The sequence below is a fragment of the Bacillus rossius genome, chromosome 3 (assembly GCF_032445375.1).
Source record: "Bacillus rossius redtenbacheri isolate Brsri chromosome 3, Brsri_v3, whole genome shotgun sequence".
Lineage (NCBI taxonomy): Eukaryota > Metazoa > Arthropoda > Insecta > Phasmatodea > Bacillidae > Bacillus > Bacillus rossius.
In genome coordinates, this window is record NC_086332.1 from 117,833,875 (window position 1) to 117,849,931 (window position 16,057).

The following is a 16,057-nucleotide window of genomic DNA, read 5'->3' on the forward strand; positions in this document are numbered from 1 at the left end:
TACAAAAAATTTTAATGTGCGTATTTTAATATTGAATTTATATATATCTTGCCAATACTGATTTAGTGGGTTACATTTTTATTTTTATTTTTAAAAATATCTACCCCTTTTACTATAGTAAACTTAATAGATAAGGTTGAATAAGAGAAGGTTGTTTAAGGTATGTTGATTTTCTTTGCCAATATCTAAAAGTAAATTTGTACAAACGCGAAATATAGTTTAAATAAGTATTTTACTTTTAAAATAAAACCATATTTTGAACGGAACACTGACTATTGGCCCAATACAAAGTTTTAATAGCTAATTTTCACTTCACTCGGGTACAGAATCCCATCATTCAGTGATTTCCGTGGCTAGCTTCTTTTGGGATTTCATCATTCTCAAACGACGGTAAGGGAAGCTCCTCTTCAAGGTCGCCTAACGATGCTGATAAGACCTGCCGGGTAATTTGAATCGTTGGTCTGGGATTTTCGGCCGGGGGGGGGGGGGGGGTGAAGGATGATGTCACGACTGGGCTGGTTAACCTAGTTCTGCCAAATACCGCCAGGGGCGTATACGGCCGATACCCAGCGATGAAAGCGATCGCAGCGGCGGAGCTTGGAACTACAACAATTCTTCTAAGAAACCGGACAGAAAATTTAACCTGGGCTCGCGACTTCTATACATTATATATATTCAATGGTATTACTAAAGGGCGATTCATCCATGAATAACAGACACAGCTTCTGAACGGTACGCACAACGAGTATCTGAAAGGGATTAGAGAGTCTTGATTTTGATAGTAGTTTCTTTTACAATATTTTCATAGGACTACCTTCAATATAGCTGAAAATTATCTGGACTATTCCACAGAAATCAAATATGATTGTATTTTCCTTGTGACTAGTGCAGGCGCTTACTAAGGCAAGGTTCAGACAATGTGCATAACAATGCACATACATTATCGATGAATTGACCTCTTTGCATCTTGCCTGTACGCCGGTAAATTCACCTGCCATTGCCGACGCCCCATCAAAACACACACAAACTACATCTTTCCACAGAACACCTACTTCAGTCAGTACACAGTTTATCGCGTTAAATATGTTTAAATGATTAAATATAGGAAAAATAACCTACTATTTTCAGGCTGAACATCCGTACCCTCCGATCTGGAACTGGAATCCTTTTCAGGATCGGGCTTTTTAATTTTAATCACCCATTTATACATCATACAGACAAATATATAAAGTAATTAACGAACCATAACAACTGTCAACGGGGACGCACCACAACGCCGAAATACCACAACGCCGAACGTACAATAACGCCGAATACCATAACGCCGAATTCCAAATTGACCACAACGCCGACGACCCGAAAACTGCCGTGTACCACAACGCCGAATGACCACAACGCCGAAATACATTAACGCCGAAAAATGTCATTGCAGTACTGCCACAAAAACAAACTCAGAAGAAAGTCACTAAATATACTGAAAGAGAATTCAAATGTACAACAACGCCGAAATACCATAACGCCGAATGCCACAACAACGAATCTACAATATGACCATAACGCCGAAACCATTATATGACCATAAGGCCGAAACCATTATATGACCATAACGCCGAAATTCTAATATGACCATAACGCCGAAACCATAACTTGTTGCCTACCTGCCAGGCATTGAAATGCTGTATTCGTAAGATAAGCGCACTCTCTTGCAACTGTGAAGCTAAACATACAGCCAACATGTTTATCTTTTTGCACATTCAGTATCAGTACTGATTTTTCCCCTAGTTAAAACATAACACTTTATTATTTTTTATAGGGCAAATGGAACATTGATCGAAATGAAATATAGTTTTGAAAGAATAATTTTTTTTTTTTTACAATTGGACCCGGATCGCCTAGGTGGGAGGCTAATGCTGCAGCTAACCTCCACTCTTGCAGTTACTAATATATTATTCGATTCAGACTTACGTAGTTATAGCAAAAATGATAAGGTTACCGCTTAAAGTCCCGTAGGTACACGCTGCACAATGAAAACGCTGCATGCTCGTTCAATTGCTTGTGCGTGAAGGGCGACTCAGAGTTGGAGGCACCGAGGATAAGGGCGGTATATCGATTTAGTGTCTCATTCACACAAGTCACCTGTGAGTGGACGAGCGTCTTAAAACATTTGTCTCAATAAGTGTAGTAGTTTGTTGTTCGTAATTTACACATAAAGTATTTGATGTTTATTATAAATATCGTTAATTCTGTATACATTAGTTGTAAGCAAAGTTTGCATATTTTTCTCAAAACAGCTTGTTAAAGACAAAATATGCATGTTACACGAGCATACAATAAGTAAAAACCAATATTAAATTATTCAGAATGAAATTACATGCGATAGGCAATATGCTGAAATATACCCATAACGAAATAATTTCTTCTTTTTTTATAATTGCTGAGTTTTCGAATTTTTTTGTAAAATACGAGGTTCTTCTGGTATTCATGTGATATCTTTGGGTTATTATATCCAGTTACGTGAAATTATTTAAGGAGGTTGTTTAGACCGGCCACTATAAATACTGTGCAGAGCTTCAGCAGTTCACGTATCACACAAGTGTACCGCGTGTGAGCTCGGCACTTGCTACCAATACCACTTAACATATGTTACACGTGTTCCTAGACCATTGCCAGCTTATACAATCCTCTATATAAATAACCTCTTTTGGAAGCTGAAAATGGCTAAAATGGTTATTTTCACCGTCAATTTTAGGTTTGAAAATAAAGTTTCACTGACTTTAAAATGGTCTAGGAACGTGCAAAAAACCTTCACATTTAATATTTCGTCATAAAATGATAGGATCCCCACTGAAATTGCCTTAGAGGGGAGTCTTCGACAATGTTGCTGCATGTCAGAAGACCGCCTGGCGGATATAGGCGTTAGGACCTTGATGCGCGTGTCTGTATCGCTCTTAGCTCTCCCGCCCTTCCCACGCCTCGAACATTAAAAACATACCCGCTATCAGATGGCCACCTTAAATCGTTGCGCAATATTTAGGATTCCTGCGTAGAACTGTTTCACAGCGGAAAGTTTTAACATATTTATGTTGAAATCATCTAATAAGATTATATCTTCATATTTTTCTAACATGTTAAATAATTCATTTTCAAGGTAGGCCGTTCACGGTAAAGTGGACACTTTGAAAATCACTACTATTTGAATAACCTAACAACCAATATTATATTTCGTAGAGGTTTCGGACATATAATTTTTGTTGGGTTGAAAAAACAGACTATCCTGAATAGAAAAATATAAATATTTAGCATAAATAAGTAGTGAAAGGATACAAATTTATCGAGAGAAAAAAGTAACCAGGTGCTCAGAAGTGTTAAATTTACCATGAACAGTCTTCAGTTTAATTAGTATATGGAATATACCTACATATTATTTTTTTTTTTGCTTGTACAGGACCCTTACGGCAATATCCCTGTGCTTATGACGTACTTCTGCTGATAAGTATTCATGCCTACCTGGCATGAGAAAGTCTAAGGCAGTCACTTTTATGCTTTTGTGTATATATATCGCTATTCCTACACCTGATATTCCAGTGATTCATTCTCATTTATGAACGTCTTTAAAAGCGCAGAGGGCATGCTAACGTTCCTTACACTGGACACATTTAAAATACACTTTCTTTTTATTGATATGTTATTTAAAAATCAATGCTCAAACGATACAATTACATAAATGTTACAAATACACAAAAACACTCCTAAGTGGCAGACTAAGTACTAATATAAAAAATTACAATTCTATTACGTTCATGAACACTCACACCCACAATTATACAGATCTGAATAAACATTTTGCGTGATGTCAGTGTCATCCCCTCAGCCATGGGATGACTAATCTGATGTCGGTAAACTGTTCCAAGCTTATGACAAGGCATTGGTGGATGACTTTGAATATAAATTAGTCTTGCATAGTGGTGTTAACCATCTATTGTCACTTTAAGAGCGGTGTTTACAAGGTGAAAATAATTCAAATATGAAAATATTTTTTTTTTAAGTTATCAAGCGTGGAAGAATTTAGTATTTTAGCGCCAGTGGTATGGCAGATCACAACCAGCATTCAGTATTTGCGTAAATCTGTAAGTATTATCATCATCTTTAGTCTATTATATCCCTCACATTGTTGACACACTACTAAATGAACGTTTATAATAGTAGTTATAGTACTTAGTAGTTGATGGTAGACGTTGTTTGTTTACAATGTGGGATATGCACCACCCCGCCCCTTCCCCCCACTTAAGTCCCTAAACAGGTTTATGGTAGTGTGAGGATGGTTCAACCAAATATTTTAGGACAATATAGGAAAGTCGTCGAAAAAACGGGCGACACTTTCATTAGCGCATTCTGGCGGCCTAGCCTGGACATACGTTGTAAGCGCATTTGAGACAATGTTATTTTGATAATTTTGAATGGACGTTTTTTCTTTGTTTTCTCCTGTTTAAGTTATTTATAATGACTGGAAAAGTTTGTGCAATGTTTGGTTGCAATAATTACGATGTATCTAGCTTTTAGAAGTCGTTTTTTAGTTTTCCGAAGGCTGAAACTATAGCCAAATATCTTAATAGGAACTACATGTTTACTTGTGTATAGTTTAAATCAAATATTCCTTTTCCACTGTTTAAAAATGATAGTGTCTTATTGGAAACAATGATGCATATTTCAAAATTCAATGTTTTAAAATATTTTTTAATCTATTTTTAATATAATTTTGTTTTTAAATTTTTATTGTATATTTTTAAACCAGAGCATTACCTAAAAAATAATTTAAATATCCTCAAATTTGTATTTTTGCGCTCCACTCATTATGCTGAATGACTTAGTTGTCACTGTAGTATTTCAAGCAGTTTACCTAAATTATTGATTTCAAAGGTTTTATGTTTGGTTTTCAACATAAAAATAATGTAAATTAGTTTTAAGTGTTTGGTTATGTTAAATAAATTAAATTAATCTCAATTTTATAAGTGTTTGGTTGGTTGACTTCAAATTAGCAACATTAAAAATACTTAATTTTGGTTCGGGACAATTCATATTCAATTTTTAAGTTGTTTTTTTCACTGTAAGCAGTTCCTCGAGGAAATTTTTTTCAACTTTCACGGAATATTTATAAAATATGTGATTTATAAAATTTCAGGTTTAGAGTTAAGTATGTTTCATTATTAAAAACTGTCTGATTTGCGTCATTTGGTTGTCTGTTATGTTTACAGTAACACTATATTTAATGGTCTTAAAAATCAATATAGCTCTGTAAATTGGGTAACTGTTTTGAAATATGAATACTCTGTTTCAGTAAAAATATATTGACCGTAAATTTATTTCACGATAACAACAATATTTCAAGAGACGAGAGTAAATCTGTGCTGGTATCTCCCATTGTAATGCATGGGAATTTTAATTTCGCGGGCGTTCCTTTAGGCAAAGCCACCAGGGTCGCTGCTGTCGGGTGTCGCCAGCTTTCACCATGTTAAAAGGCTCGAATTTCCTATATTGTCATTCTAAAATATTTGGTTTAACCCTCCACCACCACCCCCACACTCCTACTACAAAACGCTCATTCCGCACAGTGACCTTGACTATCCAGGGTGGACGGCATAACCTCCCGCAATTTGTTTTGATTTATTTTTGTAAAATTTTTATTTTTTTATTTTTATTTTACAGAAACAAAATGTAAACAAGTTTTGTGATTTAATTGTTCGTGTGTTTTTCGTCGTGATGAATTTTAACGAACTGCTGATTTTCATGGTAAAATATTTACTATATATATGACAAGTTGGAGAAAAACTTTAAAATGAAATGTTTAAACGTAAGACGAGGAGATTTATGCCTTCCATTATTTCTGAATTCCTTTCCAAATGTCTATTTAATATATTTCCAGATATACTACCGTACATATACAAAGATTTAAAAAGTAATTAATTTGATACTCTTAGTTTTATGTGACGCCACGCTTGCTATTTACCGGCTGTTTTTCTTACGGGTCTGTGTAGTTGTAGAAAGAGAAAAATACGGACGGAACGGAACAACGATCCGTTTTCGTTTTCGGTTCCGTCTGTTCCGTTACCGTTGTATTTTAGAACAGGCCTTACTAGAAAAACGTAACGATTTTTCACTATACGCACAGTACCTACTGCATCACGGCAACGTAAATTTATGGCAAACCCAATAAAATATCTGACCTACGCTTTCGAACTGAACATACATATATTTAGTTTACATAAATATTCACACTGTCGACTACGAAGTTGTCACGTTTTGTGTTCTGGACTTTCCGGCGCACTTCGTTCACTTGGAAAAGAACAGACGAGTAAGTGACAACAGCGCGCCTTCCTTAGCACAATGGCCGCGCCAAGCACCTCTAGCAGAGCACTCCACGCATTCTAGCGGGCTCTTCGGAAGCAACGTTTACCCTCGCGGTATAGAGAATAGTTAGTTCTTGCGCTCCTGCACAAACCAATTACCTTTCTTGAACGCAGTAAACTTACGAACGGGACCTAACTCTAGCTCTATCAGTTTACATACATGCTATTTTACTAATTCGTCGCTACGCTTTAATAAGATAAATTTATAATTAGGTGCATACAATTTACAGTATCCAAGTAAATAATATTTAATTTATTATTTATTGCATCACACTAATTTCTATCTATGCTAGGCTCAAGATAAAGCCCCTGGGAATAAAAAAAAAACAGCAAATATGTTCGCTAATTATACTTTCATAAAATCTGTAACATAAATACGAATGGTTCAAGAAAAAATTATTAGGTGTACTATGCTTATTTTTTTTGTTAAACACATTTATATCGCATTTAAGAACGCATTTGCGGCTAGAACAAGATTTATTCTTAACATGAAAAAATTCACAAACCCCTACGATATGTAAGGAATTTATGAAATGTAATTTTCAAGACCCTAAAAACACCCGAATATCTCAACCGCGCCATTTCAGCATTATCCTTTCGGGAAACCATTGAAAACCGGAATCAATGGTTAAAAGTTGGACATTGTTTGGTACAAATATATTTATTTATTTATTATTTATTTATTAAAATTTGTGACATGCACACCAACAGCCGAAGCTTTAGAGGTGTGCACAGAACAAGTAATACAAACACGACACATACAAGCGAATAAATACAACATAAACAGGATAATAAAAGACGACACATACAAGCGAATAAATACAACCTACACAGGAAAATAAAGGACGACACAATAACAAACAAAACAAAACAAAACAGCAACTGAGATAATTTTAACTAATTGATCTAAAATTGGAAGAATAAACAGGATTATAAAATTACTCAGAATATTAGGGTAATCATAAAAATTAAAATTTGAAGTTTTTAATAAAATTTTCATATTTATTGAAATTTGAGATAAGTCTGTAAATTAAATCATTATTATTGTGTAAGGAACATAATAGGGATCGAAGGCGGCTTTTGAACTGCGGGACTCGAATACCAGAGTTATCAAGTAAGTATAAGCAATTAATTTTTGAACTATAGCACTTAAACACAAACAGGGCATCCAGATGGATGCGACGATTTGAAAGAGATTCTAATTTGGGTAATTGATGGTGTCTAGAACTAATTATTTTGAAAAATTTATTTTGTATGGATTCAATTTTGTCACTGTCGGTGGTGTTAATACTGTTCCAGATAACTGAGCAATATTCGAGTTTACTTCTAACTAAGGACAAATAAAGAGTAAGAATGGATTCAATATTAGATGCATAGTAAGTTATATAATTTATTAAATATAAGGTTCTACGGGAAAAGGATACTAAAGAATTAACATGTTGATGAAAGAATAGTTTGGAATCAAGAATAACACCAAGATCTTTTATACTAAGAGATTTGGAAATTTTTGAGTTGTCAAGAAAATAATCATATTTAACTGGATGAATTTTCCTTGTGAAAGAAATAATTTTTGTTTTATCTTTGTTAAGTGAAACTAAATTCATTTTGCACCAATTATCAATTTCAGTAATATCAGATTGAAGAAGCAGACAGTCATTTAAGGAGGAAATTTCTCTGGATATTTTAAGATCATCAGCAAACAGAAAACCAGTAGTATGATGAAGAACTTTAAAAATATCATTGATATAAATATTGAATAATAAGGGAGATAAAGTACCCCCTTGAGGCACACCAGAAGTAGCATGATATAAAGTAGAAGTTTTTTTATTAAGTGAAACAAAGAAACATCTATCTTTAAGGTAACTAGTAAACCAGGTTATATAATTATTACAGAGACCGAAGTTAGAAAGTTTAGCTAGTAAAATGGAGTGATTGACAGTATCAAAGGCTTTAGCCAGATCAAAATAACATGCATCAACCTGCCCCCTTGTTGTAACTTTATTGTATATAGGATTAATAAATGAGAGAAGATTAGTAGAAGTTGTCATACTATTTCTAAAGCCATGCTGATTAGGAGCTAATCTGTTGTTTATTGGAAAGTTAATATGTTTAAATATTATTTTTTCAAAGATTTTAGTAAAGCCATTTAATAATGATATAGGCCTATAATTAAATACACTGAGTTTACTACCCTTTTTATGTATGGGAATAACCTTAGCTATTTTCCATTTAGTGGGAAATACTTGTGATTTTAGACTTGTATTAAATAGATGCAACAATAGAGGCATTAGAATAAAAGAGCAGCCTTTAATAATGAAATTTGGTATACCGTCAGGACCAGTAGACATAGTTGGTTTTAATGATTTAATTCCCCATAAGACCTGGCTTTCTGATAAGAATGATACAGGAATTGAATCGTGAATAATATCGGGATCAATGATACGAGGGTGGTTGGTGGATGGTACATATACACTAGCAAAGTACTTAGCAAAGACATTAGAAAGAATACCAGGATCATTACAGATATCACCATTGACATTAAGAGAATGGGATTCACTATAACCATTTTTCATAACATTGACATATCTCCAGAATTTTTTAGGGTTATTCTTAACCTTATTATTGATACTACGATTCCAATTAGTTTTATCACGCTTAATAAGATTTTTAACTATTGCTCTATATTTAGAGAAAAGAAGGTAATACTGAGTATTATTGTTTCTTTTATAGAGTTTATGAAAGTGTTTTTTAGATTTTAAGGCATGAATTAATTCACCAGAGAACCAATAAGGATGTTTAGAGGCCTTACGTGTGGATAATGGAATGTGAGTATTGATTTTATCACAGATACAAGATGTAAGTTGATCTACAAGAGCATCTACATCAGTGGTGTTATAATATTCATCCCAATTGTGGGTTTTTAGAGAGTTATAAAGGCTTAAGTAATCACCAGCTTTGTAGTTTCTGAAAATAGAATCTGGAGTAAAATTGTGTGAGGTCGCCTCAATAAGTAGTTTAATAAGTAGGGTAGGATGATAGATATCCTCTTTGACCAGAGATTCAACAGCTTTTTCAACCACACAATGGGATAGATTAGAAATACAAAGATCTAGAAGATTATTGGAAGATTGTATTAGGTTGTGCTGAAATAAATCCAAATTAGATATGAAATCAAGCAGGCACTGAGCCTTGGATCTGACATGTGCACGGGCAATATTGAAATAGTGATTTCCTTTCCAATCTATCCCAGGTACATTGAAGTCACCTAAGATAATCACATTATCATGAGAATTAACGAGTTTTTGTTCAAGAGCTTCAAAATACAATGTGAATAGATTAGGTGATGTAGTTGGAGGAAGATAAATATTACCCAATGTTAAGTACTTATTAATATATAAAACTACAACTATTATTGCGTCCAAACCACCTTAATATAATGCATAATTATGTTATGTAGTCATCTTGCAAGACTTAAATGTTTTCCAAGCATTTGAATAGCTACTTCAGCTATATGTACCTCCACAGTGCACAATGAAACTTAGGCATGCGGGTTAATAATGATACATGGAAGTGAGTTTAAATGCTATCATGAAATGATAACGAAGCATTAACTGAGGAGACAGCTCGAGAGGAATGATTTTATAAATAACTATTCCGTTCACCAAGTATCCGGGGCTACTAATCATCGCTAACAATTCATATAATAACTGACAATTATAACTTACTTTAATTAATTGTGCCACTTTACAACTACAGATAAGATTCTAAACTTTGCTGCTTTCGTTATAAAGAAAATAAGTTTCCAAATACTGCGTTTAGGTTCCTGGCTGGTAGGCAACACGCTAGGGATTCGGCGCTGTGGTCAAATACGGATTCGTCGTTGTGGTCAAGTATGGATTCGGCGTTATGGTCAATTTGTATTTCTGCGTTATCGTCAACATTTAATTCTGCGTTATTGTCAATTACCGATTCGGCGTTATGGCATTCGGCGTTGTGGTATTTCGGCGTTAAGGTACTTTTGAGAAACACACATAAATTCATTTAGTAGTTTTCAGTTTGCTCATTTGGCACTCCCGCAGCAACATTTTTCGGCGTTATGGTCATTCGGCGTTGTGGTCATTCTGCGTTGTGGTACACAGCAGTTTTCGGGTCGTCGGCGTTGTGGTCAATTTGGAATTCGGCGTTATGGTATTCGGCGTTATTGTACGTTCGGCGTTGTGGTAATTCGGCGTTGTGGTAACGACCCACTGTCAACTAGTGAAAATAAAATGATAATTAATTAATGAGTGATCCACGTAACAAACACAGGCTGTACTCGTGTACTCATTAGAACAGTAAACTGCTGAGTAAACAGTAAAGCTGGGTTTACGATTGATTTCCTTAAGAATTATAACTTAACATCGAGCACACGATTAAGTCAAAACTACATTTTCCAGTTTAGGCTATGATTGGCATAGAAGTCGTTAATTCCAACCAATCACAGCACAAACCACATGGTCGGCATGTTCGAAATGGAGAAGCAGGTTTGAAATAGGTTATTGACAAATGGGATATCTATTTTTCGAAATCGATGATGATTACAAATTACAAATATACGAATTCTAACAAAAAATACTGCCTCGCTCGGTACAATACCAAGACATAAACTTCCGGCTGAAAGGTTCCGGAGTTCCGGTTTGTTGTGATTGGTCGCTTCCCTTAAGTCTTAAAGAAAAATATAAAATATAACCATTTCTGTTAAGTCTTAAGTGATGATATGGTTCACACACGACCGTCAAAATTCACACACGACAATCATAAACCATTCCACTAGTTTACATAGTCATATGGTAAGTACACGACTAAGTCTTAATTCTTAATTTTCAATCGTAAACCCACCTTAAGAGTAAACACTACACAGTAGTGCTACCTGGCGGACGGCGGCTATTATTCCGTGCGCCTGCCGAGTGGAGTGAACAGTGGACACCGAGCGCGCATTCTATGTAATTCGAGGAGAACTAGGAGAAGTATTTACATTTCAGAAGTTTCGTAGCCGCGGCCCGCGTGTACAACACAAGTAATTGCACCTGGCTTGTTTCCGTGTGTATAGTTGGTTCGATTGATAATTGATATACTGATAGTGTTATGAGCACATATCTGTAACTCGACACGATTGGAAAACATTTTTTTTGGCTAATAATAATACGGTTTTTTGTAAGTATGTATTATTTGTGCTTGTAAAAAACAAAATAACGTTAACCCTAATGGTGGTGCCAAGGCACCTGTGGCACCTACTGTGCGCACGCCTATGCTACCTACATACATCATAATTTTGCCGACAGACTTTCAAATATTACGTTTCATTGTTGAGCTAGGCTAAGATCATATTGAGATAAACATTTTATTAAAACAATCACGCATCCTGTTTTCCACACTTGACTTTGTTCAAACACCCAGAGGTGAACTGAGACAGATGTCTCGAGATGCTCTACCGCAATTATTTAATGAGTTCAGCCGTGGAATATAAAAATCAACTTTAATAACGAACATTTTAAATAAACATTATTTTCTCACGCAAATAATTTATTATAAATTGAGATTTTCAACAGACATTATTATTTTGAACCATATGAACTTTTGTTTCCTGCTATCATGTGTGCAACCTAACTCCTGTAATTTTATCACATATGAATGACATACCACTGGATCGATTAGAAACAAAACATACTTTTATTTGATTAAAGAATGTTTATATTAATCTTATGTTTCCATGTTGTCATTTTACAGTGTATGTGTATGTGTCCTTCATGATTCCAATTGGTTTGTTGTCTATTCTCATGCCTTGTGAAGGTTTTTATAGTGTGAGAATATTTAATATTTCCCTTGTGTATCATACTACATGAGCCTTAAACTATTAAGGAATTTAAGTAGTGCATAAGGGTGGCGCCCATATATGAATCTTGTAAATGAATTAAAGAATCTATTTATTTTACAGAGCCATAAACATCCATAGATAATTATTTATTATTTAAACTTTATTATCTATATGACAACCATATGTTGTTTCTACATAACAATACCACACACTATCTGTGAATTTGTGTGTATATATATATATATATATATATATATATATATATATATATATATATATAACGAGCACACCACAGAAAAGTGGCTACCACTACGTGGAGCCCAAATCCCACTGAATTCTGTCACCTATCTACTACAGTTAAGGCTAAAATATGTCAGAGCTATATCTGGGAAAGCCAAACGATGATCAGCTAATATATTCAATTTTTCACACGTAGCGAGTGCAAACGTCTGTGAAACTATTTCCACCGAAGTTCGTATTCGACGAATCAAAATGGAAGTTAAACTATTATACAGTAGAAAGAATTCTGCATCGTTTGATACCTAACATATGTCTGTGCACTGCCTGGAAACTCTAATCGAAGGTTAGTTGAAAGTCCAATTTCGCATTTGTTTTTGGAATTTTACACGCAGCCGTTTAAAAATAATTCGCGCTGAAGATAGCTGAACAGTGTGACACCTTCTGCCTTCTGCCAAGGTGATGTTGAGGGTGTGGAGTTGCTTCTGGGCGCCAACTAGCAATAATAGCTACGTGCTAGTGTGTAGCCGAGACTCTTGACTCAGGGCGTGACTTCGCCACGTGGCCGGCAGGCAGTAAGGGTCGTTCCGTCAGAGTTACCCCTGGCTGTTTTAGCCACCAGGGACGCTATACTACGGGCGTTGTAACAAATACGCGGAGGCTCAATTTAAAGTGATTTAATGTCGGGCACGCCATACATGCGCTGCGTCGTGCATGACCCGCTTACTGGGAGCCGCGCTCTACAGGACACGTTTCTGATGGGCTGAAAACTCACGCAATTCCGGTAGAGATGGCAAGGGCGGAGGTCAAGAGGCTCCGCGGGCGACTCGCGTGTCGTCTCCTTGGAGGGCGGTGATTAACTGGCGATGGCTGTGACGTCCACACGACTCCCCAGCCTCGCTCCCGCGAAAATGTGTCGTGTGCAAAAGTAATCCCGGGCCATGCACGCCGCCTGATCGCGCTAAAGTCCAGAATTACAATTAATATTTAAACATAGTCATTACTTAATTAATATTGTTTTTTAGAGTGCTGAATGTTAATTTCAAAGTCCAGGTAATCAGGTCACCTAACAGTACCCCCGTGGTCAACTTTCGCGCGGGCGACAGTCGATTAGGCAGGCCAGCTTACGTTCGAGGCGTTGCACCACCCTGCACCCAGGTGCGTTCACGTCGCACACGCTCGGGGTGAGGCGGCGATGCGCCATAGCGGTCTGTGCGGATTCGAGGAGCACTAATGGTTGGCGTCAAGTGCTGCTAAGGATTGAGCAGCAGGAACTTCCCTGAACCAGGTACTACCTGCTCATAGTGCGGACTGGCGAGACCGCGCTAAGCCGCTTATCTCTCTTCAAGATCAGGAAAGGGGGCAGTGCATTGTTACCTTCCTTTTTCTGACCACTGAACCATGGAAGTGCAGAGTATATCAGTGCTGCCGTTAAATTTCCTTGTGCCAGCCGAAAGAAACTTGCATCAAACAGCTTCTATGTTCAAAGATGTAATTAGTAATCATATTGAATTATTTAACATTAATTTTTATTAACGTTACCGTATTTTTCCTTGTTCACTTACAATTTGGTTTATCTCACACATCTGCCTCCCTACTCTCAGTACGCCTTCATGGCCAGTGACAGTATATCTTGCTATCATTCCGTTATGTAATGACACGGAAACGTAATCAAATGGAAACGCATCTCGTAAACACAAGACGACTATTTACGGTACTCCGTCAGCTCGTTCTACAGTGTACGGATTTCATGAAAACATAACAAAACTTGTGCCAATAAGCGTAAAAAAATACTGATGTCACGCAACATCATTTTAAACAAGCTCAAATGTGAAATTTTAAACATGCATCGGTTTTTATGTTTAGTTTACGTTGAATTGTGCATGATAACTTCTGTTTGATGCCTTTAACTAGTCAAACGGCTTATTATTATAGACGCCTGAATTTCGTGAACAGATTTTGTGACTGGTTGTATTGCATATCACTGCATCTTGTATTCATGTAACTGATTGGGTGCTTGTTACTCTCGCGCATCTGGGCACTTAAAAAAATATATGTCAAATATCGTACCACACGTACGCTATTGTATGTACATCTCGGAATGCATTTATTAACAACACATTCGGCTTCGTTTTGATAAAACTTAAACAATTAGCTTGTCTGTATTTCACGGTAAACTTATCAATGTACTGAAATGTCACTTTTGGTTTTAAAGAAATAAGTTTTATATATCATACTGTATAAAAATATAAAATTGTGTGAATTAGCACATAACAAACAAGGTAAACAAACTAGATTTCATAAAAGTTTTGCTACATACACTGGTTTTAAAATCACGATGTATGTAGATTAACCGACATGCGAAGGCATTATTAGTTGGAATTTCGCGCTTAATCTAGCTCTAAAACTAAATATTTCCATTCGTTAAAAGTGTGTGCCGCAAATATGCTTTTGTTTGTTTATTGAATTTTTTTCTTTCACTTGAGCCATTGTCGTTTCCCAGCCTTTTTTGGCCATTCAAAACTGGTATTCCCGAAAGAGAGGTGTACACCAAACTAGACTTTTTTGATATTCCAGACAGAAGGAATGACCTCTTAAATAATAAAGCGGAAACAACTAGCAAATACATAAATATCGTATGGGGATAGTACCTAAGGGTAGGGTATCGTAATCCGAGTGCAGACTTGTTATTGGGCACCTGGGATGCCTTAAGGGATGAAAGCAATGAAGCCCTGCAATGGCGAAGTGCTTGAATGAGTGGGGTGGTGGAAACGGGAGATCCCCGAGAAATCCTGCCAACCACGAAATCGGAACGATTCCTACATGCGAAATTCCGGGCTTCTGCCCCGCTGGGATCGAACCCAGATCGCTTTGGTGGGGTTGGCGAGGGGTCTGACCCCTCGACCACCGCGGACCCTAACATTATATTCAAAAACAAGAATAAAATGGACCTGTACATGGCATACGTAGTGATAAAATAGTGCATTGCTATTAGCTGCATGGAAGAACGCATGCACAAGAGTTCGGCATTGCCCATTTCTCAATCTCTTACACTTGCGGATGCGAATATGTGTACACTAACATGTGAATGTAGAACGAACTTAGAGGGTCTTACGTTTCCCTTTTCGTGATACGTATACGTTTGATGTCACGGTCAAACGGGCCTAATCATTACTTGCATAGCCGTTTAATAAAAAAGTAGGTACATACTTAAAATTAAATGTATAACATCTGTGCCCAGAAAACTGCCTTAAACTTACCTTAAACCTTTGTCCAAAGTATATTTTTGTACGACCACGTATTAGTGGCAAGGATGAAAAGTAGTGTTTGAAGGTTGAAAGCAATTACATAACTATTTAGTAGGTACAATATTAAATTCGTTTAGACATTAAATGCTGAACGGAATGAGTTGAGAAAAAACATTAAAAATAGTTTCGCTGTCTGAAATGCAAAAAATGTTTAGTCGGACATTTTTTAATATTGGGTAAAATATCTATAATAGGATGTTATGCACATTGAGTTTTTAAAATGTTGAGTTTGTAAAAATCTTCAAATCACTTCC